The sequence below is a fragment of the Sus scrofa genome, chromosome 17 (assembly GCF_054392235.1).
Source record: "Sus scrofa isolate SSC_HxYL_T2T_F1_AM1 chromosome 17, Sscrofa_HxYL_maternal_Yorkshire_Landrace_v2.0, whole genome shotgun sequence".
In the NCBI taxonomy this organism is placed as follows: Eukaryota; Metazoa; Chordata; class Mammalia; order Artiodactyla; family Suidae; genus Sus; species Sus scrofa.
Window position 1 is genome coordinate 39,287,509 of NC_139399.1, and position 26,414 is coordinate 39,313,922.

At 44.5% G+C, this 26,414-nt stretch overlaps 1 non-coding gene across 1 annotated transcript; it reads right to left on the reverse strand.

Moving 5' to 3' along the window:
- Positions 1 to 16,802: 16,802 nt before the first annotated feature.
- On the reverse strand, positions 16,803 to 16,910 carry LOC146395228 (U6 spliceosomal RNA). Its single transcript, XR_014832981.1, has one exon. It is a non-coding gene; the product is annotated as a U6 spliceosomal RNA (small nuclear RNA).
- Positions 16,911 to 26,414: the final 9,504 nt, after the last annotated feature.

Genomic DNA, 26,414 nt, shown 5'->3' on the forward strand with positions numbered 1-26,414 from the left:
AAGAATGAAGACACAAGGAGCAGACCAGAGCACCACCCAGCACCTAGAGCCAAACACAGGAAGGCCATTATCTGGAAGCACCTATCTACCAACTTGTAGATGCATGAGATTAGCAGAATTATCCCAGTCAACCTACATACACATAAGAAATAAATACTAACTGTTGTATGCCACTGAGTTTCCATGGTTGTTACGCAGCACTGCTGTGGCAATACCTGACTGCTAAAGGACAAATAAAGAGCATCCTTGGAGTTCCCGTCGTGGCTCAGTGGTTAACAAATCCAACTAGGAACTATGAGGTTGTGGGTTCCATCCCTGGCCTCGCTCAGTGGGCTAAAGATCTGGCCTTGCTGTGAGCTGTGGTGTAGGTCACAGATGCAGCTTGGATCCTGCGTTGCTGTGGCTCTGGCGTAGGCCAGTGGCTACAGCTCTGATTAGACCCCTAGCGTGGGAACCTCCATATGCCATGGGAGCAGCCCTAGAAAAGGCAAACAGACAAAAAACAAAACAAAACAAAACAAAAGAGTATCCTCATCCTCCCCCCAGCCATTTATAAATAATGTCAGTTCCATCTCATTAAAGACAAAGTTAGAAAATAAAAGAGTACTTGACTCAAAACCAGGCATGTAGTACATGAATATTACATCTGAAGTTGAGGCTAGAATGTGTATTTCATCTTGTCCTCACTGCACACACTGACTGGTGTCCTTAGGTTTCTCCTCTGGACGAGACTTCCTGATCTTCAACTAACATCCTTGGTATGGTTGTTCTGATGGGATAATGACATATTAACGAAAAGACTAACAGCCAAAGGATATAAGTTCCATTACTGTAAGTAAGTCTCCGACTTTGTACACCCAGGAGTGGGAGACACTGAGCATGTCTGATGGAGAGACTGGTAATCATGGCCTTTAGTTCCTCGCTGAAGGAGGCCAGCTGCTGCTGGGACCACCCCATCAAGATGAGGCTCCTGGAGTCCCTGGCACGATGGGTTAAGGATCTGGCCTTGTCATTGCAGTGACAAGTCACAGATTTGCTCCCTGGCCAGGGAACTTCCACATGCCACAGGTGCAGAGTGCTGCCTGGACATCCTGACTAGCACTGTGTAGCCACTGTTCTGAAAGCAACCTCTACTGCTTTCAGGGGGTCCTGTTCTCTTGACTCCTCTCCTCTTTCTTTCTTTTTCTTTCTTTCTTTTTTTAATTTTTATTTATTTATTTATTTATTTTTGCTTTTTAGGACCACACCGGTGGCATTTGGAAGTTCCCAGGCTAGGCTAGGGGTCGAATCAGAGCTGTAGCCACCAGCCTATACCACAGCCACAGCAATGTGGGATCTGAGCTGAGTCTGCAAACTACACCACAGCTCACAGCAACGCCAGATCCTTAACCCACTGAATGAGGCCAAGGATTGAACCCATGTCCTCATGGATACTACTTGGGTTCATTACTACTGAGTCACAACAGGAACTCCTTCTCTCCACTTTTATGGAGGCTCTGGCTCTCTGCCCTTATTTTGCATAAGGGGGTTTAATTTTTTTTTTTTTTTTTTGTCTTTTGTCTTTTTTGTTGTTGTTGTTGTTGTTATTGTTGCTATTTCTTGGGCCGCTCCTGCGGCATATGGAGGTTCCCAGGCTAGGGGTTGAATCGGAGCTGTAGCCACCGGCCTACGCCAGAGCCACAGCAACGCGGGATCCGAGCCGCGTCTGCAACCTACACCACAGCTCACGGCAACGCCGGATCGTTAACCCACTGAGCAAGGGCAGGGATCGAACCCTCAACCTCATGGTTTCTAGTCGGATTCGTTAACCACTGCGCCACGACTGGAACTCCTCCTAATTTTTTTTTTAACTAAAATAATTCTCATTTTGTGAAAGAAAAAACAGTTAAACACCTATCAAAAAGATGAAATAGGAAGACAAAAATGAAGTCCTTTAAACCGAACAGACATGACCTTGTAAATGTCTCACCCTCCTGCTCTTCCTTTCCTAGTTCACTGGTTCCGGGTGCAAACACTTCTAGGGCCCGAGGTGCAGCCCAGGGCCTCCTCCTGGCCACCTAGAAAGTAGGCCCTCAAGGTAAGCAGGCTTTAATTTGTCCACAGCCAGGTGTAAATAAGTGGGAAATGTTTGCCTTCTAACCAAGATAGTTTAAAACCTGTTTACGGAGTTCCCATTGTGGCAGAGCAGAAATGAATCCAACTAGGAACCATGAGGTTACAGGTTTGATCCCTGGCCCCACTCAGTGGGTTAAGGATCCGGTGTTGCTGTGAGCTGTGGTGTAGTTGCAGATGCGGCTCAGGCCCTGCGTTGCTGCGGCTGTGGTGTAGGCTGGCGGCTATAGCTACGATTCAACCCCTAGCCTGGGAACTTCCATATGCCACAGGTGTGGCCCTATAAAGCAAAAATAAATAAAATAAAACCTGTTTTATATCAAAACAAGGACTAAAAACAAGGAAATAAATTTTGTATGAGTTTTTTAGATAAAATCCCAGACTTCAAAGTAATTCAGGGTCTTCTACTGATGGTCTTGGGTTGTAGGCGGGGCTGACTTTTGAGGGCTTGGAAGGATTGCCAGATTAGCAAATAAAATAGAGTACACTGGAGTCCCCACTGTGGATCAGTGATAATGAACCTGACTAGTATCCATGAGGACACGGGTTCAATCCCTGGGTTAAGAATCAGTGGGTTAAGGATCTGGCGTTGCCATGAGCTGTGGTGTAGGTCGCAGATCCCATGTTGCTGTGGCTGTGGTGTAGGCCATCAGCTATAGCTCCAATTCGACCCCTAGCCTGGGAACTTCCATATGTCATGGCAAAAAATAGCAGACACCCAGTTCAATCGGAATTTCAGACAGGTGATTTCTTAGTGGAAGCATGGGCCTCAGTCACATAGTAGCAAGCGACAGAGTTGGGCCCCAGAGCCCAGGTCTGTGGGGTTCTTTACCGTCAGAGCTGGCGTGCAATCAGGCTGGGAGGTAGACTCCGGAGAGCTTCAGATAGCCTCAGGAATTCCGAAAGACCACTCAAAGCATCATAGGGCGTTGGCCCAGACTCTCAGCTTATGTGGGTTTTAGTTGTTCTTTGGTTTTTTGTTTGACAGTCTTTGTCTACTTGGGCCCTTGTGTTCAATGCTTGAGTCAGGTCCTAGGCAAGCACCTTGAAAACAGAGCACCATCTTCTCCGCCTGGATTCCTCCAGCCTCCACCACCATCTGCCTCCATCAGCCTTACTCCCACCCTTTCCCCACTGGCATCACCAACCCCTGGAAACCTTGTCAGCCTCCAGCCTAACCCTGTAGAGTGGTCCTGCAGAGAATTTGGAGAAACCAAGAAAAATAATGTGTCTCAAATCACATGAAGTAGTCAAAAGAGGCAGAGCAGAGAGGGAACAGGTTTAAGGGTGGCCCATTCTCCAAGCTCTTTGCTGTCTCTAGTCCAGATGCCCTCGTGTAAAAATGGGAGCTCTGATCAGGATGCCTCCTAATGTTATCCCCTCTGGGCACTGCCCTTCTCACCTCTGAGGACCGCCCCTGCTGCAAGGAGCCGTGTGCTGTCCAAGGAACTTCAGTCAGGAGATCTTTTCTGAGCCCTGAATCTATGCCAGGCATGCAGCCGAGGAGATGACCTCAGCCCAGCTGACTGTCCCACAACATTGCAGACATCAGAGTGGGACAGCCCAGGACCTTGCAGCTCTGGTGAGGCAGACTGACCTGGTCATAGCTGAGTGTGTGTGCGCCTGTATGTGTCAGCATCCTGGCCCCCACCCCACCCTGGGGGGGCGTGGAAGACAGCCTTGCTGACCACAACTCACTGTGTCAGCCTCAAGTAAACAGGATGGATTGATTACTGCCTCCATACGCAGATGCCAGTCACCGTCTAAACAGGAAAGAAAACACTCAGCCCATGGGGAGGGGAGCCTTCACTACTCTTTGTGTTGTAGGAGAGAGGAGATGAGATGGAGAGAGAAAAACAAAGATTGACAGAGAGAGACAGCAAAGCAGACAGAAGAAAACCAGAGCCAGCAATTCAGGCAGTGAAACCAAGGTCTTGGGCTGCTGTGTTTCCACCAGCTGCTCTGTGCCCCCAAAGGTGTCCTGATCTGTCAAGCTCCCCTGTCTTGGGCTAGTCCCCTCACATCTGACCTGCTGCCCCTCCTCCCTACCCTCCTGAAGGCCCCCAAATCTGCAAGGACAGACCGTCTCCAGGGCTCCCTTCCTTTTGCACAGGAAAGTTCCAGAGTGCGTCTATCTCCAGCCAGATATATTCCTGGTGGTCTCATCTTCTCTCCTTCTGGGCCACTACTGGGTCTACTAATATTATAGGATACTCAGCTTCTCCCATTTTCAAGTAGGGACACTGAGGACTTCCTCCTGTGGCTCAGTGGTAAGGAACCCAACTAGTATCCATGAGGACGAGGGTTTGATCCCTGGCCTCACTCATTGGGTTAAGGATCCCACATTGCTGTGGCTGTGGCATTGGCTGCTAGCTGAGGCTCCAATTCAACCCCTAGCCTGGAACTTCCATATGCCACGAGTGCAGCCCTAAAAAAAAAGAAAAAAGAAAAAAAGTGGGAACACTGAGCCCTTTGTTGGTCCACCCAAGGCCACCAGCAAATGAGGAACAAATGTAGCCTCCTGCATCTTATTCTTTCACTTCCCATCCTCTTTCCTGGCCCACTTATCCTTGATCTTTCTTGGCCTGCCTCCCCTGCTCTCTACTAACTGTATCTTGATAGGATCACCCAGAGCTGGTGACTCAGGTAGGGGGAGGCTGGGGCTGCCAACTTGCTGGGAGGAGCACTGACCCATTAAACAAACCATCTTCTGAGTCACTGGGACTATTGGGAGATCCTGGTTGGCAGAAACTGACTCATCCTTGTCTTTATTTTAGCCGAGGAGGAAAGACTTCGCACGTAAGAGAATGGCCAGTTCATCGTTGTTTCCTCACAGACTTGGAACTAGAATTGAGTCACGTGGAAAGGTGAAGCAGGCCTCAACAATGTCCCCATGATAAACCTGGAAGAAGACATGACCTGGGCAGAGAAAGGAGAGCCCAGGGTCCTTTCAAAACACTGCAGCAGGAAGGAATGAAGAGGAAGATACACATAACTGATTCAAAATCAGACTCAGAAAAACAAAAAGTACATTTGAAAGATGTGTTTGCCTTGTGAAATAATCTTTCATTAGAAAGATCAGAGCTCCTTCAAACAGCATTCTGTTTTTGGCAGTTCCCAGGGTTTGTTGGTTAAGAGATCAAACACACGAGTTCCTAGCACTAGAACTTCTGCCCTGGAGAATGGTAGCCATTCTCACCTACAAAGTCAACCCCAGTGCCCTGAATCCTTCACTCTAGTTTAGAGCATCTCAAACTTTCAGAATCACCTGGAAAGCTTGCCAAAAACGCAGACGGCTGGGCCCCACCTCACAGTTTCTGATTCAATAAGTTTGGGGCGGTGCCTGATTATTTGCATGTTTACAAGTTCCCAGGTAGTCTCATCCTGCTGGTCTGTAAAGCACCTCTGAGAATAACTTGTTGAGTCTGCCTCACCTGCCTGCATTCTGCACGCACCTGGAGAACGCGGATAGCAGTGCTGCGGCAGAGTCAGTCTAGGCACTGGTCTCCTTCCACATCCAGGGCCACAGGGCACTCTGCACTTCCTGTGGGTGTTGCCCCTCCACTCTCTGCTATGACTTGTTCACGCCTTACCCTCTGTCCTCAAACCTCCAACACCCCTGCGCATGCCCAGCCCAGCTCCAAGCCGTAGTGTAGGTCGCAGACTTGGCTCGGATCCCGCATTGCTGTGGCTGTGGCATAGGCCAGCAGCTATAGCTCCAATTCAACCCCCTAGCCTGGGAAATTCCATATGCCTCAGATGTGACTCTAAAAAGAAAAAATTATATATAACATAAAATTTACCATTTTAACCTTATTTTTCTTTTTTGGACACCCCACAGCATATGGAGGTTCGGCCCCGGTCAGTTCCCAGCCATAGTTGTAAACTATGCCACAGCTGCAGCAGTGCAGGATCCTTAACCCATTGTGCCGGATGGGAATCAACCTTCTCATCGCTCCAGAGACGCCACCAAGCCCATTTCACCATAGCAGGAACTCCCATTTTAATCATTTGTAAGTGTATAATTCAGTGGCACTAAGTACATTTACCATGTTGTGCAACCAAACTACTATGCATTTCCAGAATTTTTTTTTTTTGGCTTTTTAGGGCCGCACACACGGCATATGGAGGTTCCCAGGCTGGGGGTTGAATCGGAGCTACAGCTGCCTACACCGTAGCCACAGCAACATGGGATCTGAGCTGCATCTATACCTACAACCGCAGCTCATGGCAATGCCAGATCCTTAACCCAAAGAGTGAGGCCAGGGATCGAAACTGTGTCCTCATGGATGCTAGTCAGATTCGTTTCCACTGAGCCATGGCGGGAGAACATCCCCTCTTTCACTCTTAAGTATTCTATTTTGGAAATTAAACTATCTGAACATCTTACTCATATTAAATATATTGGCATCTTTTGGTTAGCAGCAGCTACATAGAACATCACAGTGATGGCTTGTTTTAGTAACCTGTGCTTATGATATTAATTTTTTAGTGCTTTTAAAAGTGACAGTACAATTTTGAAGTATTTAAAGGATGTGCGATTTTGTCATCATTCTCTATTTGACTAAATTCATAGTTTTTTTCCCCCAATTGAATCATACCATGAGAAATTAAACAGCTTCTGTTCAAAGCAGAAAGCCTCTGGAATAATTATTTGCAAAGCTTCAGCAAAAATTCCCACTGACACATCAGTCATACCAGTTCCTCGTTGTTTTGAAATGTCTTTCATCCAATTTGAGGGGCTTGGGAATTTCTCTTGCCTTTCATTGCTTTGCTTGGTGAATGACAGGCAAGTTTTTAACCATAATACAACTTCATCTGCTTATGGATATCTTCATTTTATTTCATAAAAATCTCTTGTTGTTTTACCCCAAAAAAACAGAATTACAAAATTCTTTCAATATCAGGTGCTTTTGCCCTGCTGCTTTCTTTCTATACATAGAATGTACACAACTTTTCATTTCAATGCTGAATTAATATAATATTGTTAGGTAATGTCAAATGGTCATTAACTTCTATACATGATGTACCAACATATCCCTCAAATGAAATGATGACAAAAGAAACGACTATGCCCAAGTTCATCCATACTCAGGCAGTGACAACTTCATCTTGAATCCACCTGGCCAAAAGCAATCACAAAGTAACTAACATCAATTGTGAAATGTATCCCAGTAACACAAAGGTTAAGAGTTCCCTTGTGGCTCAGAAAGTTAAGGATCTGGCATTGTCACTGCTGTGGTTCAATTCAATCCCTGGCCTGGGAACTTCCACATGACACAAGTGCAGCCCCCCCCAAAAGGGGGGGACATCTTAGAATTGATGAAATAGGGAGTTCCGTTGTGGGTCAGTGGGTCACCAACCTGACTAGTATCCATGAGGATGTGAGTTTGATCCCTGGGCTTGCTCACTGGCTTAAGGATCTGGTGTTGCCATGAGCTGTTGTTGAGGTCACAGACATGGCTCAGATCCTGAGCTGAATTGATGAAATATGATGAAACAAAATTTGCTAACATTAAAAGAAAAAATTGACCAATCAATAATCTTAGAATAAATTTTTAACAAACTTCTTTCAATATTTGAGAAAAAGGTAGATTAAACATTTTTAATGACTATGGATGATTTGAATAATAGTATTAGTAAGCTTGATCTAAGAGGCAAATATAGAACCTTGCATCAACAAGAGGTAAAAAAAGCACCATTCCTCTCAAGCACATATATAATATTTACAAAATTGACCACAGAATAGACCATAGAGCATTTTATAACCAATGGGAAAGAATGAGTATCATAAATCTCTTAACATAAAGCAATTAATTTATAAATCTAACAAAGAGATAACTGTAAAAAACAGATTTACAACTTATTTTCAACTCATTCAAAATCAGATAAAAATCAGATATAGATTAAAAATAAATTTATATAGAGTTATATAGTAGTAAAAAATGGAATAATAGAAATGCTATCTGCTATATATCTAATCATTCATAATGGAACATGATGGAGGATAATGTGAGAAAAAAATGTATGTATAGGAGTTCCCGTCGTGGCGCAGTGGTTAACGAATCCGACTAGGAACCATGAGGTTGCGGGTTCGATCCCTGCCCTTGCTCAGTGGGTTAAGGATCCGGCGTTGCCGTGAGCTGTGGTGTAGGTTGCAGACGCGGCTCGGATCCTGCGTTGCTGTGGCTCTGGTGTAGGCCGGTGGCTACAGCTCCGATTCAACCCCTATCCTGGGAACCTCCATATGCCGCAGGAGCGGCCCAAGAAATAGCAACAACAACAACAACAACAACAACAAAGACCAAAAAGACCAAAAAAAAAAAAAAAAAGTATGTATGTATATATATATATATATATATATATGTATGACTGGGTCACTTTTCTGATTGACAGAACATTGTAAATCAATCATAATAAAAAAACTTTTTTAAAGAAATGCTATCTGTATATTATTGGTGTATATATACATATATCTTATTATCATATAATATTATTTTCATATAATATTGGCATATTATTATCATATAATATTGTAGCTTCTGATGGTGCCCTTTAAATAGATCAGCAGGCCCATCTCCAGCATCAATGGGTGCTTCTGCTAGCAGCTCATGTGAATTGCCCTTATCTAGGGAATTGCTCTCACTCAGTTCATGGGTGCCAACTCACCTGGGAGATTATGCCCCTATCTACCACCCCCTTCAGCATTCTGCAACCAAGCATTAACTCAAGTAGGAGTACAAATGTCCAGCCCACATGCCTCAAGGTGGGACCACTGCTGTGGCCAGGGACGCTCCAGAGCTCCCCATGGATCAGGAGCAGGTAGACTCCAGCCGAGACCATATCTTTGCTTAGCTCATTCCTCTACTTTATCTCCCTCAGCTTCCTTTTTCTGAGAGTTCTCTCTCAATAAATCATGTCCACGAGAATCCCCATCTTAGACTCTATTTCTAGGAAACATGGCATAAGATTGATATGTAACCATAATGATGATATTAGAAAAGAAGAAAGGTTGAAAATTGGTTTTTAATATTAAAAGTTGAGGTATAGCTGTATATTATAAGTTACAGGTATACACTATAGTGATTCACAGTTTTTAAGGATTATGCTCCACTTACAGACATTATAAAATATTGGCTACACTCCCTGTGCTGTACAATATATCTTTGTAGTTTGTTTTATACATAATAGTTTGTACCTCTTAATCCCTTACCCCTGTATTTCCCTTCTTCCCTTTCTTCTCTCCACTGGTAACCACTAATTTGTTCTCTATATTTGTGCATCTGTTTCTTTTTTGTTCTATTCATTAGCTTGTTGTATTTTTCTGGATTCCACACATAGAGAGGCTGAAAATTGTTGAGCTAAACAGCCAACATTGGACAGGAGCAAAGGAATAATAGAATACATCTGAAGAAAGCAGAGGAATGAAATGATAAAATTTAGGAACTTAATACTTAAATAAGAAAGGAGGCACAACTTAATATTGAAAATGAAAAAAGATGCATAATGATAGAAAAATAGACACAAACTATAAACAACTATAAAATATGAACAACTTTTTGCTATTAAACATAAAAACTTAGACGAAATGGGCAAATTTCTCAGTTTATGTCTATCCAAAACTGACTCAAGAAATAGAAAAGTTAAATAATTTTATAACCACTTGAGAAATGTAATCAAAAGTTTAAAAATCTTTGGTCTGCCCCATAACCAGTGAAAATAGTCTCTGATGGTTTTATACAGTTTCTTCAAAGCACTCAAGAAACAGATCATTTGAATCTCATGCAAACTGTTCCAGAAAATAAGAGAACGTGCCCCAATTCTTTTTATGAGGTTAGAAAATCCCCAGTGCCCAAACCAAACAAGAATAAAATGAGAAAGAAATATCACAGACCAATATTACTCATAAACATGGATCTAAAAATTCAAAGTAAAATTCTACAAATTATATCCATCAATGTATTTAAAGCAACGATTAATCATGCCCTAGTTAGATTTACCTCTGGAATTCAGAAATGGCTCACCAGGAGTTCCCATTGTGACTCAGTGGGTTAAGAACCTGAATAGTACCCATGAGGATGCAGGTTCAATCCCTGAGCTTTTTCAGTAGATTAAGGATCCAGCATTTCCACAATCTACAGTGTAGTTTGCGAATGTGGCTTGGATCTGGCATTGCTATGGCTGTGGTGTAGGCCAGCAGCTACAGCTCTGAACCTCCATATGCTTAAAAAGAAAGAAAGGAAGGAAGGAAGGAAGGGCTCACCATTAAAATGTATTAAATATTCACCTCGTTACTAAAGTTTTAAAATACACAAGATTATCTCAAATTATTATTATTATTATTGGGTTTTGGGTTGTGGGTTTTTGTTGTTGTTTGCTTTGCAGGGCTGCACTTGTGGAATATGGAAGTTCCTAGGCCTACACCACAGCCATAGCAATGCCAGATCCAAGATGAGTCTGTGAGGTACACCTCAGCTCACAGCAACATCAGATCCTTAACCCACTGAGTGAAGCCAGGGATCAAACACGAATCTTCATGGATACTGCTAAGCTACAATAGGAATTCCCAAATTTTTAAATATTTGATTCACATCCATTAAAAATAAAAATTCTTAGGTATCTAAAAACAGAATGGAACTCCTAAATCTGGCAAAAGATATTTACCAAAATCCTTTTTAAAAAAATCATACTTAATGGAGAAACATTAAACTTTCACCTTTAAAAATCCAAGGATAGGAGCTCCCGTCATGACTCAGTGATTAACGAATCTAACTAGGAACCATGATGTGGCGGGTTCAACCCCTGGCCTTGCTCAGTGGGTTAAGGATCCGGCGTTGCCATGAGCTATGATGTAGTCGCAGTCCTGGCTCGGATCCCACATTGCTGTGGCTGTGGCTTAGGCCAGCAGCTACAGTTCCAATTAGACGCCTAGCCTGGGAACCTCCATATGCCACAGATGCAGCCCCAGAAAGAGACCAAAAAAAAAAAAAAAAAAAAAAAAAAAAATCCTAGGATGAAACAAGAAAACTGCTTGTCACTGCTTCTATTCTCTTTGTACAGGAAGTCCTGGCCAGACGCCTTCTAAAAATCAGGAAAACTAACTTCACATAGCTATAACCAATAGAAAATTATCAAAGCCAAATCCCATATAATGTTATTACTTTTAAAGAAAAGAGACAGAGAATAAGGAGCAAAATAACAACCCTACAGATAATGAACATGAGCCAGAAAGATGTGGCCACAAAACAAATTTTAAAATGTAATCTATGGAGTTTCTGTTGTGGCTGAGTGGAAACAAACCTGACTAGTATCCACAAAGACATAAAATGGATTCTTGGGCTCACTCAGTGGGTTAAAGATCTGGCGTGGTGGTGAGTTGCAGTGTAGGTTGCAGATGTGGCTCAGAACTGGTGTTGATATGCTGTAGGCCAGCAGCTGCAGCTCCAATTCAAGCCCTAGCCTGGAACTTCTATATGCTACAAGTACGGCCCTAAAAAGACAAAAATAAAATTTTAAAAATAAATAAGTAAATAAATAAAATGTAATCTACTACATCAAAATGAGCTAAAAGATTATGAGAAGATCATATAAGGTAGGAAATAGCAACATAAATCAGAATGAAAAAACTTAGAAATATGTTGAGAGCACTCAAGAGAGAATTCGAAATACAATAATTCAGAAATGAAGACTAAACTAGAACGAACACAAGTAAACTTCCTTTTAACAGCACAACCAGGGAACTCTACACATCACTTCCACTAACATCACTGGCCTGGGTCCATGGCCACATCTCGCTGCAAGGGAGTCCTCGAAGTGGGGTCATAGGTGAGCAATCAAGTGCCTCGCAAAAAACTTCTACTTCTACTGCCATAGAATAAAAGGAAAATAGAGAAGATGGGGTACAACTTAGCAATCTTTCTAACTGTCCACCAATCTGGCCATGCAAACCTTTCTGTCCATGAATGGAAAAATCCTTGCCCCTCCCCAAGGAAGACGACTTTAAAGTCCTATCTAATGAATGATTCCAGCTCAAAGTCCAGGTCTGTGGGAGATGTACAGTTTCCCCATGAGATCTGGATAAACTTCTCTGCATTCAGTGCAGAGACAAATAAAAGAGAAATTACCTAGCTCCACCACAAATGGTGATTATGTACAATGCTGGAGAAAAAATAGTTTAACTAAGGCAAAAACTCTCATTTGAAAAATAGGAGAATGGGGAGTTTCCGTTGTGATGCAGAGGAAATGAATCTGACCAGTAACCATGAGGTTGCAATTTCAATTCCTGACCTCACTCAGTGGGTTAAAGATCCGGCGTTGCCGTGAACTGTGGTGTAGGTAGCAGACATAGCTTGGATCCTGTGTTGCTGTGGCTGTGGCATAGGCCAGCAGCTGTAGCTCCAATTCGACCCCTAGTCTGGGAATTCCAATATGCCACAAGCGCAGTCCTAGAAAGCAAAAAAATGGGGGGGGGGGTGGAGAATGGGAGGAAACCTCCTCAGCAGTCAGTGATCTAAACTGTGATCAAGCAGCACTTGGTAGGCAGGAGTCATGAAATATCTGCCCTGATTTACTCAGTGGAGTGAGTTCCTTAGTTGACCAATTTGGTTCTGTTCTTTTCCTCTTTGGCCTTGGAATTGCCACTTGAGTATTCATTTTTCTCAATATAAAATTGGCTTCGAGAAGTTCCGGTTGTGGCTCAGCAGGTTAAGAACACAACGCAGTGTCCATGAAGATGCGGGTTCCATCCCTGGCCTCACCCAGTGCGTTAAGGATCCGTCGTTGTGGAAAGCTGTGGCATAGGTCACAGATGTGGCTCAGATCTGGTGTTGCTGCTACTGCTGTGGCATAGGCTGGCAGCTACAGCTCCAATTCAATTCAACCCCTGGCCTGAGAACTTCCATAGGCTACAGGAGCAGCCATAAAAAAGAAAAAAACAGAAAGAAAAAAAGGGGCTTTGGGAATTCCCTGGTGGCTCAGTGGGTTAAGGAACTGGCAGTCACTGCTGTGGCTCAGGTCACTGCTGTGGTGCAGATTTGATCCCTGGCCTGAGAATTTCTGCGTACTTTTGGTACGGCCAAATAAAATAAAATAAAATTGGCTTTGAAGCATGTGACCTCCCTGGGTTCTGCATACCTTTCACAATTGGCTTCAGACTAGTATAGAAGATCTGAGGTTGCTTTATGGGCTGCAGGTCAGGCTTAAAGTTTCTTTGGCAGTCCAGCACCATCTAACCTTTAGAAGGCTTCAGATGTGTTTAGCCACACTTTGATGTTTAAGTAAACTTACCCAAAGAAGGTCTTTTTTTATTTTTCTTCTTTATTTATGCTTTTGAAAACTCTTGACTTTTTTATTGACATTGATATTCAGATAGCCTCCATTATTTCGCTTAATGGCATCTCCCTAAGGACATACGAAATAATAGCCTTGGATTTTTCTGTTTGTTTGTTTGTCTTTTCTAGGGCCATACCCGAGGCATATGGAGGTTCCCAGGCTAGGGGTCTAATTGCAATTCCTCAATTCTCATGGACACTGAATGTCCTATAATTCAACTCAATCCTGATACTGTCTATGTGAAGGTGACATCAGATCTCACAGGTTAAGGGCTCAGTCCTAACAAGACTGTCCCCTTCCCACTTCAGATACCAATAGCTGCAAGTCCAGGTTGTCACCTGTGCTTCTGACTGGCTGTAGATCAGAGGTTCCCATGGCCGCTTTCTTGGGTTTGATTAAGTTCATGCATGGAGACATTTTTATTTACTCTATTACTGGTTTATTATAAAGAGATATAACTCTGGAACAGCCAATCAGAACAGGTGCATAGGGCAAGGTATGGGGAAAGCATGAGGAGCTTCCATGTCCTCTCCAGGCATACCACTCTCCGGATCTCTAAAGGCATGATTAAATAAATCATTGGCAATTAGTGATTGAACTCAATCTCCAGATCCTCTTCCCTTTCTGGAGGTCAGGGGGGAGATGGGACAAGAAGTGGTTTCCCTGGCAACCAGCCCCTCCATCCTTATGGGCTTTCCAAAGGTCATTTCATTAACATAAACTTAGGTGAGGTTGAAAGGGGTTTGTTATGAATATCAAGACACCTTTATTGTTTTTATTACTTGAGAAATCCCAAGAGATTTACGAACTTTATACCAGAAACCAAGGGTAAAGACCAAATATGTATTTTCTATGATAAATCACAATATCACAGATATGAAGGCAACAGCTATATTTTGATCTTTGCTGCTGGACAGATTTACACTGTGCAGCCAAGAACCCTTCTTGTAAGTGCTTGAGAAAGCCTTGGGGGTCCCAGTTTAATCACTTACTTAGGATGCCTTTTCCTAGCCACCTCCTTTAAATATCCCAGTATCTGGGATGGTTATCTTCAGGCTCCTTATTCTGGGATCACCCCCTTATGCCAGGTAACCCTTTGGGGAAGGATCTAAACAATCTTCTTTTCCTCTCTTGTATGGCCACATCTGGTACAAAAAGACAGTTCCTTTGACCCACCTCCTCAGGGGCTAAACTTTACTCCCCAAAACATCTCCGTTTAGATCTCAGACGGTCAGTTCAAGGCAGTCTTGTAAAAATCAATTTTCTTTGGTGAATCAGGTACCAGTCTGCTGTGTCCTGCAAGTTCCAGGGGCACACATCAAGCTTTCTGAACGGTGCCAAAAGACTCTCATTTGACTCTAGATAAAGGACAGCATCCCCTGCTTCGAGGGAGATAGGACCGTAGCACACATTTCAACCCTCTCTGCCTCACCAACCTCTTCCATTGCCCAGAGAAGGGGAGGGTCATCTAAGGTTCCTAAAACTGGTTTTAGAGACATTCTTTCCACATCCTGCATAGATGGTCTAACAGGACTTCCTCTTGGTACAGAGGTTGGGATGGTGCCACCTATTCTCTTAGGACCTCAGCTGAAATCAGTACACAAAGAGTCCAATCTTGCCATATGCATTAACATCCTGCCATATTTAAGGGTGACAAACAACCAGTAGAAGCCTCCAAACCTCAGGGATATTTTTCAACTGGAACATAAGGCTAAATAAAGCACTTCCTCTGTGGGAGGGAATGTGGGGTTTGGAGTGGGTGTCACTTAAGTCCAACTCTTTTTCATGAATGAATAAATAAATAAATAAAAAGCATTCACCAGGAACATCCTCCCAGCTCGGAAATTCCACAGTCAACTCAGCTCCCAACACCACTTCCTGCTGCAGACGGAAGATGGGTTCCGTTCCAGATATTCTGGGCCCAGCCTTGGCCGCCTTCCCTAGACGGTGTATTTATTCGGCAGTTGCCACCATCCTCCTCCTTTCCCGTATCCCATCTCAGTTCGCTCCTCATTAGCTGGATGCTGAGGAACAACGGAGAATGGGAGACCCCATTTCAGAGAGCTTTCCCTTCCTCCATCCACCACTCCCAAAATCTTCCTGTTGCTACAGAGCATACCCCTTATAAATACCTCCCTGCCTTGGGTTCTGCTCATCACCAAGCCCCTGGAATCTTGCTTCTGCCCTTATCACTTTATTGGTACTGTCCTTCAATGTTATCCTCAGTGGACCTTTGTACATCCTCATCTGACTTTTATGTTCTTGGAACCATTTGACTCACTAACCATTTCCTCCTTCCTTGGTAGTGTTCTTGGTTTCCTTGGCATCAGGTTCTGACTTTCCTCTCATTTCTCTGGCCACACCTCCTCAGTCTCCTGCTTCTGATTAAATCCCAAATGTGGCAGTTCCTCCATATTTGAGGCTCAGTTCACTTCTCCACTCAAGCCACACTCATGTCCTAGGTGTGATGTCATCTCCATGCCTGCAGTGAAGTCCCACAGTCTGTATCTTCGGTCTAGATGAGTCCCCTGAACTTTCATGTATACTCCCAACTATCACATGTTTCCACTTGGATGAGCCTCAGGCACTTCAAATAAAACATGTGAGAAAGGATTCTCATTTCTCTCATCCACCCATAAAATGCTATTTCTTTTTCCTTTCTTTTTTTTTTTTAATTTATAGAGTTCCCATTGTGGCTCAGCAGGTTAAGAATCTGACTAGTATCCATGAGGATGCATGTTCAATCCCTGGCCTTGTTGAGTGGGTTAAGGATCCAGCATTGCCACAAGCTGCAGCATAGACTTCCGCACCACATTGCTGTGGCTGTGGCATAGGCCAGCAACCGCAGCTCTGATTCAACCCTTAGCCTGGGAACTTCCATAAGCCACAGGTGCAGCCTTAATAAGAAAAAAAGAAAAAAAAATTGGGAATTCCCATCGTGGCACAGTGGTTAACAAACCTGACTAGGAACCATGAGGTTGTGGGTTCAATCCCTGCCCTTGCTCAGTGGGTTAAGGATCTGGCGTTGCCATGAGCTGTGGTGTAGGTCGCAAATGCGGCTCGGATCCCGGGTTGCTGTGGCTCTGGCATAGGGAAGACCCAGACCCCTAGCCTGGGAACCTCCATATGCCGCAGGAGTGGCCCTAGAAAAAGGCAAAAAAAAAAAAAAAAAAAAAAAAAAGACAAAGAAAAAAATTATTGGGGTTGATTTACAATGTTATATTAGCTTCGGGTTTATAGCAAAGTGAATCAGTTATACATATTTATATATCCATTCTTTTATCCCTGTGTAAGTTATTACAGAACATTGAGCAGAGCAGACCTCCCTCTGCTAAACAATAGGTCCTTGTTTAAAAAAAAAAAAAATGAAACACTTTACGAATTTGCATGCCATCCTGTGCAGGAGCCATGCTATTCTTCCCTGTATCATTCCAATTTTAGAATATGTGCTGCCAAAGCGAGAGCTCTATTTCTTCTTTTAAATTACCTGATTCATCGAAGGTTCCAGTGCCAATCCAATTGCTCAAGCCAGAAATTTGGATGCTTTAACCAGTTTTGACTTATCTCCCTGCTTATCCTCCCACATCTACTCAATAACCAAACCTTGCTGATTGTTAACTCCTATGAACCCTAATATCCTAATATCAAGCTACACTGTGAATGTCTGCTGGATGGCTGCCTTAGCTCCCCAATAGAACCTGTTCTTCTCCAATCTACTCTCCATTCAGCATTTCATTCACTCAAACATTTTTTTTTTTTTTTTTTTGTCTTTTTAGGGCCGCACCTGTGGCATACAGAGATTCCCAGGCTAGGGGTCCTGTCGGAGCCACAACCACAGCCACGCCAGATCTGAATCTTGTCTGCAACCTATACCACAGCTCACGGCAACACCAGATCCTTCACCCACTTAGCGAAGCCGGGCATCAAAAGTGAATCCTCTTGGATACTAGTTAGAGTTGTTTCTGCTGAGCCATGACTGGAAGTCCCATTCAAATAATATTTTTGAGGGCAGAGAAATTTATGTGGGGAGAGAAATTTTCCTGACATGAAACTCTAACTGAGACATCTTCCACCAATCCTGATCTGCCCCTGGTTCCACATCCTCCCAAGTATTATCCCTCAGCTCTCAGGTTAGATGCCATCTGCCTCTTGAAATACCTTTTCTGGCCACCCCAGCCTCAGGGAGCTATGCCTCCTCTACCTCCACCTCCAACAGCACCAAGTCCTGGCTGGTGCCTCCTATATCCCCAGCACACTCTGCTTAAGTACCTGCTCTGCTCCCCAACACCCAGACTGCAGGCTCCCTGAGAGCAGGACTGAGTCTTGGTCTGAATGGTTTTACTCAAAAAAATGTTGAATGAACAGTGAGATAACAAAACAGCCTATTAAATGATGTCAGAGAAGGCTTCCTGGGGGAGGTAGGGTTTGAAAATGACCCTGAATCTGCAGACAGTCTGTGCAGGTGAATCCATGCAGGGAAGTAGCCCAGGAGAGACAGCTGACAGTGACTAAGCCAGAATTTTAGGACATTCCGTAGGAAACTGACCTGGATTCTCAGAAATCTCTAGTCTTAGAAGATGTGTTCAAAAGCGTTTAGAAGTGAGGAGTTCCTGCTGTGGCTCTGCGGGTTATGAACCCCACTAGTATCCATGAGGATGCAGGATTGATCCCTGGCCTTGCTCATTGGGTTAAGGATTTGGTGTTGCCGTGAGCTGTGGCTCAGATCCCTTGTTGCTGTGGCTGTGGCGAAGGCCAGCAGCTGCAGCTCTGAGTTGACCCCCGGCCTGGAAATTTCCATATGCTGCAGGTGCAGCTACCTAAAAAGAAAAAAAAAATGTGTTTAGAAGTGAAATATCATGGTATCTGCAATTTACTTACAAATTGTTTCAGAATGTTTTCATTATTTTCACAACGCTCCAGAAAAAAGTATATGTTTTAACATACGTAAATAAGTCAAATATGAAAAAATAATTTCCAGTTTTGAAATTAAGTGGTAGAGTATACTGAAAGGACAGTGTCTTCCTTTCCATTTTTTTTCTCTACGTCAAGAAATTTTCATAACACAAAGTTAAGGAAATAAAAGCTTTCCTTTGATGATGTGGGTGGAGAGGAAGCTGACACTCAGGAATAGATGTGGGAGTGTTTATAATTATTCTTATGGTTTCATTTTTAATTATTATACACATAATTCATGTTGAGTGTAGAAAGTTTCAAAAATGCAAATAAACACCAAAACATAAATAGAAACCACCCATAATCACAGCTCCCAAGGGGAAGATAATGCTGTAAATGTCTTATTGTATTAACATAATTACCCAGGTTTTGTCATTTTTTGACTCCGAAACAGCAAAAAGAGCAAACCACAGGAGTCAGAACCCCAGCTCTCTGAAGTGCCAAAGCAAGGAAGTGGCTGGAACTTAGCTCATCCCACTGTCCTGTCCAGGGCTACCTTCTGTGCTCCCAGGGGCTCCTAGAAGGTAGCAGATGAGGGCCTTATCGTCTGCGAGGCCTGAGGCAGAAAACTGGGACTGGGGAAGAGACAGACACCTTCTTAGGTGAAAGGGCCTCTGGCTACCTCTCAGGGCTACCTCTCAGTAATGGAACCCGAGTCAGGCTCACACGTGCAAACACACCTGTACACACACAATTTGCCAACATAACCCTACACACACATACACACAGACACACACCATCTGCTCTGAAACCCACAGGAACTAATTGAGGAAATTAATTCATGTCTTGTCTCTTTTTTCTTTCTATTGAGGACAAAAAAGTAAATATTTTTCCTCTCTCTCCTCTTAGGAAGGACACTTGGGGAGGAAAATCATTAACAACTTTTTCTTTTTCTTTTTTTTTTTTTTTTTTTGTCTTTTTAGGGCATAGGGAAGTTCCCAATCTAGGGATTGATTCAGAGCTGTAGCTGCCACCCTACTGCTCAGCCATACCTATGTAGGATCCGAGCTGCATATGTGACCCGCACCACAGCTCATAGCAATGCCAGATCCTTAACCCACTGAGTGAGGCCGGGGATCGAACCTGCATCCTCATGGATACTAATCAGCTTCATTACTGCTGAGCCACAATGAGTACTCCTCATTGACAACTTTTTTGTATTTCCTGTGCTCCTGTGAGATGTGCCCCGATGGCATCTGGGCTGAGGGCAGATGAACTGATTGTTTAAGATCAAGAGGAAAATGGACCCGTTACAGCCACCGGAGCCTGTGATTCAGGATCTCCCCAGCTTCCCCCACTGCAGGAGGCCCTCCTGGCTGCCTCCAAAGCAGCATACAAAGGAGGGCACCAAGCATAGCAGTCCTGGCAGCCAGGTTTATTTTTATTTTTTCAAAGCAAGCCAAGTGACATTTTCTTTTTACACCAGGGCCTTGTGCAGTAATTCATACCTATTGTACCAACAAGAGCTCTGGGCATTTGGGATAAGCAGCAACTTGGAGCAATTAAGGTCTAGGCTTGACCTAATTCACAGAGAGGCTCCAGAGAGCAATTCACACCAAAATGTCCCACCTGGAGACAAGGGGCTGGTCCATTACTCCCCAGCCATCAGTCATTGGCTGTGGCCCACAAGGGGGTGGGTGAGTGCATAACCTCTCAGGCATTTCTGGGCAGAGTGATTTAGCGCGGGGCAACACTCAAGAGAAGGGCCAGCTGGAGGCCTTAGCAGCCACGTTCCCTCACTGAAGGTGGGGAACGGGCATCTGCAGCTACGAGGGATCCAGGCAAGCACTAGACCATCGCCTCCTGCACCTTTTGTATGAGCAACAGCCCCAAGTTCTTTCTAGAACAGATCCAAGTGGTTCTCACACTTGGGGGAGCTTCCCCTGCAGGGCTCCTTCAAACACACGTGGCTGGGCTGCACCCCCCAGAGCACTTGATTCCACAGGTCTGACATGAGACCTGAGCACTTGCATTCTTTTTTTAAAAAAATTTTTTATTAGAATAGATTTACAATATTCTTTCAATTTCCTCTGTCCAGAAGTGACCCAGTTCTACATATATATATATACATTCTTTTTTTTCACATTATCGTCCATCATGTTCCATCACAAGTGATGAGATATAGCTCTCTGTAGAATTTACATTCTTTTTCTTTTCTTTTTTCTTTTTTTTTTTTTTTTTTTTTTGTCTTTTTAGGGCCACAGCTGCGGCATATGGAAGTTCCCAGACTAGAAACCAAATCAGAGCTACAGCTGCCAGCCTACACCTCAGCCACAGCAACGCCAGATCCAAGCCACATCTGCGACCTATACCACAGCTCAAGGCAACACTGGATCCTTAACCCGCTGAGCAGGGCCAGGGATCGAATCCACAACCTCATGGTTCCTAGACGGATTCATTTCTGCTGCACCATGATGGAAACAACAGAACTTGTATTCTTAACAAGTTCCCAGGTTAAGTTCTCTTGCTGCTGGTGTGGAGTCCAAACTTGAGAACCATGGCTCTAGCATGTGGGACGGGCAATTCCCAATGATTAAAGGCTGAGTTATGGGGGCTCCCTTGTGACGCAGTGGGTTAAAGTCCAGTGTTGTCACTTTAGTGGCTCAGGTTGCTGCTGAGGTGCAGGTTCTCATGTGGCTTGAGAACTTCCACATGCAACGGGTGTGATCAAAAAAAAAAAAAAAAAAAAAAAAAAAAAAAAAAAGAGTTATGAGAGCAAATAAGCTTTCCTGATCCTGTCATCCTTATCCTGCACTCAGCTCCCCTTGGTTCCTCTGATTCAGGAAAGGAGTTGGGAAAAAAAACACAGGGGAGGCAGAGGCCAGAAGCGGGGAAGGAGACTCAGCTGCTGCAGCGTGAGGTTCTCACCCTGGCTGGGAGCCCAGCTGTTCTCAATGGGGGTGGCAGGTCCCTGGCTCCTCTCCCAGAGAGAACAAGGCCTCCTGCTCTGAGAGCCAGGTCTGAGCCGGCTGCTCCTGGCCTCCACACCCCCAACCCCACCCCAGCAGCTCCCAGGGAAGCATACGCTCAGCCCCCTGCCCTGGAGAATCAGGGCAGGAAAGTCTCCCCCTTGGCTACCAGTGAGCAGCCCAAGGCCCTGAGAGCAGAAGGGATGTGTCCATTGACTCAGCTTATTAAACACATACCCAGGTTTGAGCCCAGGCCTCCCAACTGACTCCCACAAGCAGGGAGAAACCTCACGTGTGTAGATTCATCCTCACCCCTTCTCAGGCCCTAGAGTAGGCCAGTGGAATAAAGTTGTAATGGCTCTTAGCCCATTCAGGGCTCCTTCCTTTGCAAAGTCAGGGAAAACTTTCTCTGCACTCTCACACAGAACACTTCAGATGCCAGGTGTGTGTGTGTGTTCTCCCCGCAACCATGCAATTCATTTCCCTGCTGACTGGTTGTCCTAGAATTTAACTCAGTTCTGACACTCTACCTAGAGACAGCATCAGACTCCACAGATTAAGACTGTCCTCCACTTCAGAATATAAGGTACAGTCACTGTGGAAAACAGCATGGAGATTCCTCAAAAAATTCAAAAAGTGACTACCAGTGAGTTTCCGCTGCAGCTCAGCGGAAAAGAGTCTGACTAGTATCCATGAGGATGTGGGTTCTATCCCTGGCCTCAAACAGTGGGTCGGGGATCCAGCATTGCCTTGAGCTGTGGTGTTGGTCGCAGATGCGGCTGGGGTCCTGCATTGTTGTGGCTGTGGTGTAGGCCAGCAGCTGTAGCTCCAATTTGACCCCTAGCCTGGGAATTTCCATATGCTGCAGGTGTGACCGTAAAAAGCTAAAGAAAAGGGGTGGGGGGGCTACGGTAATCCCACTCTGGATTACATATCCAAAAGAAATGAAAACAGGGTCTCACAGAGATATCTACACCCTCATTTTCACTGTAGAATTACTTACATTAGGAAAGATCCGGAAGCAATCTTAAGCGCCTGTCAACGGATGAATGGATAAAGAAGATGTGGTTGATATACATACAACTGAATACTACTCAGCCATGAGAAAAAAGGAAATCCTGCCATTTGCAACAACTTGGATGAAATTTGAGGGCATTATGCTAAGCAAGATAAATCAGAGAAAGATATACTGTATGATGTCACATACATGGAATCTAAAAAAGCCAAACTCAGAGAAACAGGGAGTAGAATGATGGTAGCCAGGGACTAGGGTTGGGGGAAATCGGATGTTGGTCAGAGGGTACAAACTTCCAGTTGTAAAATGCAGCATCTCTGGGGACCTAATGTATAGCAGGATGGTTTGAACTAATAATACTGCAGTGTATACTTGAAAGTTACTAAGAGAGTAAATGTTCAATGTTCTTACCACACACAAAAAGTAACTATGTGGCAGGATGGAGGTGTTAGGGGCGATAATCCTTGTACATCGTCATTACATTGTACACCTTAACTTACACAGTATTATATGTCAATTATAAAGCTGGGGGAGGGGCGGGTCTCATCCTGGTTCCGCGGAAATGAATCTGACTAGTATCCATGAGGACACAGGTTTGATTCCTGGCCTTGAACAGTGGGTTAAGGATCGGGCACTGCCGTGAGCTTTGGTGTAGGTTGCAGATGCAGCTCAGATCTGGTGTTGCTGTGGCTGTGGTGTAGGCCAGCAGCTGCAGCTCTGATTCGATCCCTAGTCTGGGAACTTGCATATGCCACAAATGCAGCCCTAAAAAGACAAAAATACATAAATTAAAAAAAAAAAAACCAATATGGAATTCCCTTCATGGCTCAGCGGTTAACACACCCGACTAGGATCCATGAAGATTTGGGTTCAATCCCTGGCCTCACTCAGTGGGTTAAGGATCCTTCGTTGCCATGAGCTGTGGTATATTTTGCAGATGTGGCTCAGATCCTGCGTTGCTGTGGCTGTGGCGTAGGTCTGGGGCTGTAGCTTCAATTGAACCCCTAGCCTGGGAACTACCATATGCCACACCTGGCCCTCAAAAACAAAATAAACATTTAAAGCTGGGGGCAGAGGGCAGGGGGAAGACTACTCTCTACCTCAGATGCCAATTGCCAGTCTAGGCCTCTCAGTCTTCTGATAGACTGGCTATATGACGAGGGCGTCACTACAACTCCCTCCACAGTTCTGGTAATTTGCTACCATGGCTCACAAACTCAGGGAAACACTTTACCAGGTTATTAGAAAAGAAACAGATGAATAATGAGATGTAGAGGTATAGTGGGTGGGGTGAGGAAACTTTCCCTCTTCAGAGGCTCTGCAGGGACCCCATCCTAAATTACCTCATTAGCATAAACTCAAGTGTGGCTTGTTTTGAATACCAAAAGACACTCTCATCACTAAGGAAATTACAGAGGTTTTAGGAGCTCTGTGTCAGGAACGAAGACCAAACAAACAGTTGACCCTTGAACAAGGCAGGTTTGAGCAGTGTGGGTCTATTTACACATGGATATTTTTCAATAGTAAATATTACAGGAGTACATGATATGCAGTTGGTTGAATCCAAAGATGCAAAGAAACCTTGTAACAACTACAAATTATACTTGGATTAATCCCCTTGTTGTTCAAGGGTATGTATTTCTTATCACACATAGAGTTATGCACACTCTGCATAAACTGGCTTTAAGCAAAAAGGGAATTAATTGGCTTATGAACTGAAAGTTTCCGGGGTAGCTCACTTCAGACATGGCTTGATCAGGGCCCAAACAATGACCTTCTCTCAGCCCTGCATTCCTCCACGTTGGCTCCCACCCTGGATATAAAAGTGTGCCCACAGCTCCAGATCTCACTGCCTCTTAGCAGATCCAACAAGAAAGAAACTCCTTCTGGTTACTCAAGCCCCAGGGTCAGATTTGGTTACCTGATTGGCTAACTGGCATGGGCCTATGTCAAAGTTGAGCTGGAGGCTGAGAGGGAGGGAAGAGAGGCTCCCCAGGGGAAACCTGCTATTGGAAAAGGGAGAGTGGATTTGGAGCAGCATAACAGCAGATACACAGAAAGCTGCCTGCTGTTCTGTTTGCCTGGTTGTCTGGTCATCTGGTGGCCTTGTTGTCTTATTCTCTGCTTATCTGGTTACCTGGTCACCTGGTTAAAGGACCTGTCTGAGGGTGGGGTGTTCCATTAGGCCCTGAGCTGAAGAAGGAAAAGATGTCTTCTAGGTTCCTGGTTCCCAATTAGCTATGGATGGACAGTATGGTGTAAATGTTTGGGGCAACATGAGAGAAGGTCCCCATTTCTCCTTGGGTGTTTTCCAAGGAACCAGGGCGTGTACTCTGGCTGAGTTCCTGGGTACTCACCCCTTGATTTGGCTGCTTCTAAGGATTGGGATCTACAAAGATAGATCGGGGGTACAATAGAGAACCAAGATCCTTGTATTACCAGACCAAACGTGGGTCCACTCACCTGCCACACAGCAAACCAATTTACTGACACAAGGTTGAGGTGAGGAAAGTGTAGTATTTATTACAGGTACCAAGCAAGGAATATGGGCTGCTCAAGTTCAATAGACACAAACTCCCCAAAGCCTGCAGGGTGCAAGAGTTTTTTCTGATTGGTTGGTGTTGAGGTAAAGGGTGGTATTCCAGGAATCTCAATCATCAGCCTTCAAATTCCACCCAATCTAGGGTCTCAGCATGCATTTACCTCTTCTACCTGGGCAGGGGGCCTTAGTTCCTACAGAACAATTCAAAGGTAAGTGTCCAATTGTTCTGTATAGGTCTTGAGGAGGAACTAGGACTCTGCTTTATCACTGCATCTTTTTTTTTTTTTTTTTTTTTTTTTGGTCTTTTTGGGGCTGCATCTGAGGCATATGACGGTTCCCAGGCTAGGGGTCCAGTTGGAGCTGTAGCTGCAGGCCTACACCACAGCCACGGCAATGCAGGATCCGAGCTGTGTCCGAGACCTACACCACAGCTTGTGGCAACACCAGATCCTTAACCCACTGAGCAACGCCAGGGATCAAACCCGAATCCTCATGGATGATAGTTGGGTTCATTAACCGCTGAGCCACGATGGGAATTTCTATCACTGCATTATTGTTTGACTGCTTTTCCTGTGTTTCCACATACCCTTACTTCCCTAATTAATAACTGTTTGAATCTGTTCTTTGGAACTCAGAGAAGGTCTGGGAAGCTAAAGCCTTTTTCCTACAGACAAGAAACAGGGTGCATGGAAAGCCTTTTGTACCCAGGAATGTTGCCTAAATATGGCCTTTGTCTGAATAGAAACACAGGGGTGGAGTTTGGGGTGAAGGAGAAAAAGACAGCGTTATTGCTTTGCCAGGCAAAGGAGGCCATGGCCAGCTAACACCTTAAAACTGTGCCCTCCCTTGGGAAAGATTAGGAGGTAGCTTTATAGTTTGGGGATTGGAAAATAGGGCTGCAGATAAGGATCAGGGAAGATTCAAGCTTAAATTCTTCAAAGCTGGTGTTTAGTGGCCCCAGGACTGGTTCTGGGGGTCCTGGAATGAAGGCTTCATAACATCCTTCATTTGTTAGGGGTTTTAGTTCTGCAGAAGAGCTCAAAGCTGCAGTTTTGTGTGTCTCTTGAGGCAGAACCAGGACCCTGCCCTAAGGCTGCACTCTTTTTTCTTGACTTCCCCTCCCTTCCCTGATTAGCTGGACTCAGGAAAGGTCATGGAGGCTGCATGAGGCCCATTTCCTAAACACAAGAAATGGAGGACACAGAAAAGCTTTCATGCCCAGGAGCTCCACAGGGCCCTGCTTGGTTTCGATTCCCCCACCCCCACCCCCGCCCTTTTCTTTGATATAAATCAGTTTGAGGGGAACAGGTCTGGGACATGAAAAGGAATAAAGTTTTGGATAGAGGTTAATCAGCAACTCGACAGAGGGCACTCACTCAGTTACAATACTAGTCAGGGTCCCAGAAGTGATAGGGTCGCAGAGCACAGAGACAGAACCCCACCCCCACCCCCCAAATGTGGCTGTTCACCTTGGAGACCTGCTGTGGACACCCTCTCCCGGAATGTGGACGCTCAAGTTGGGCAGCAAGAAACAATGGCCCGCAGAAAACAA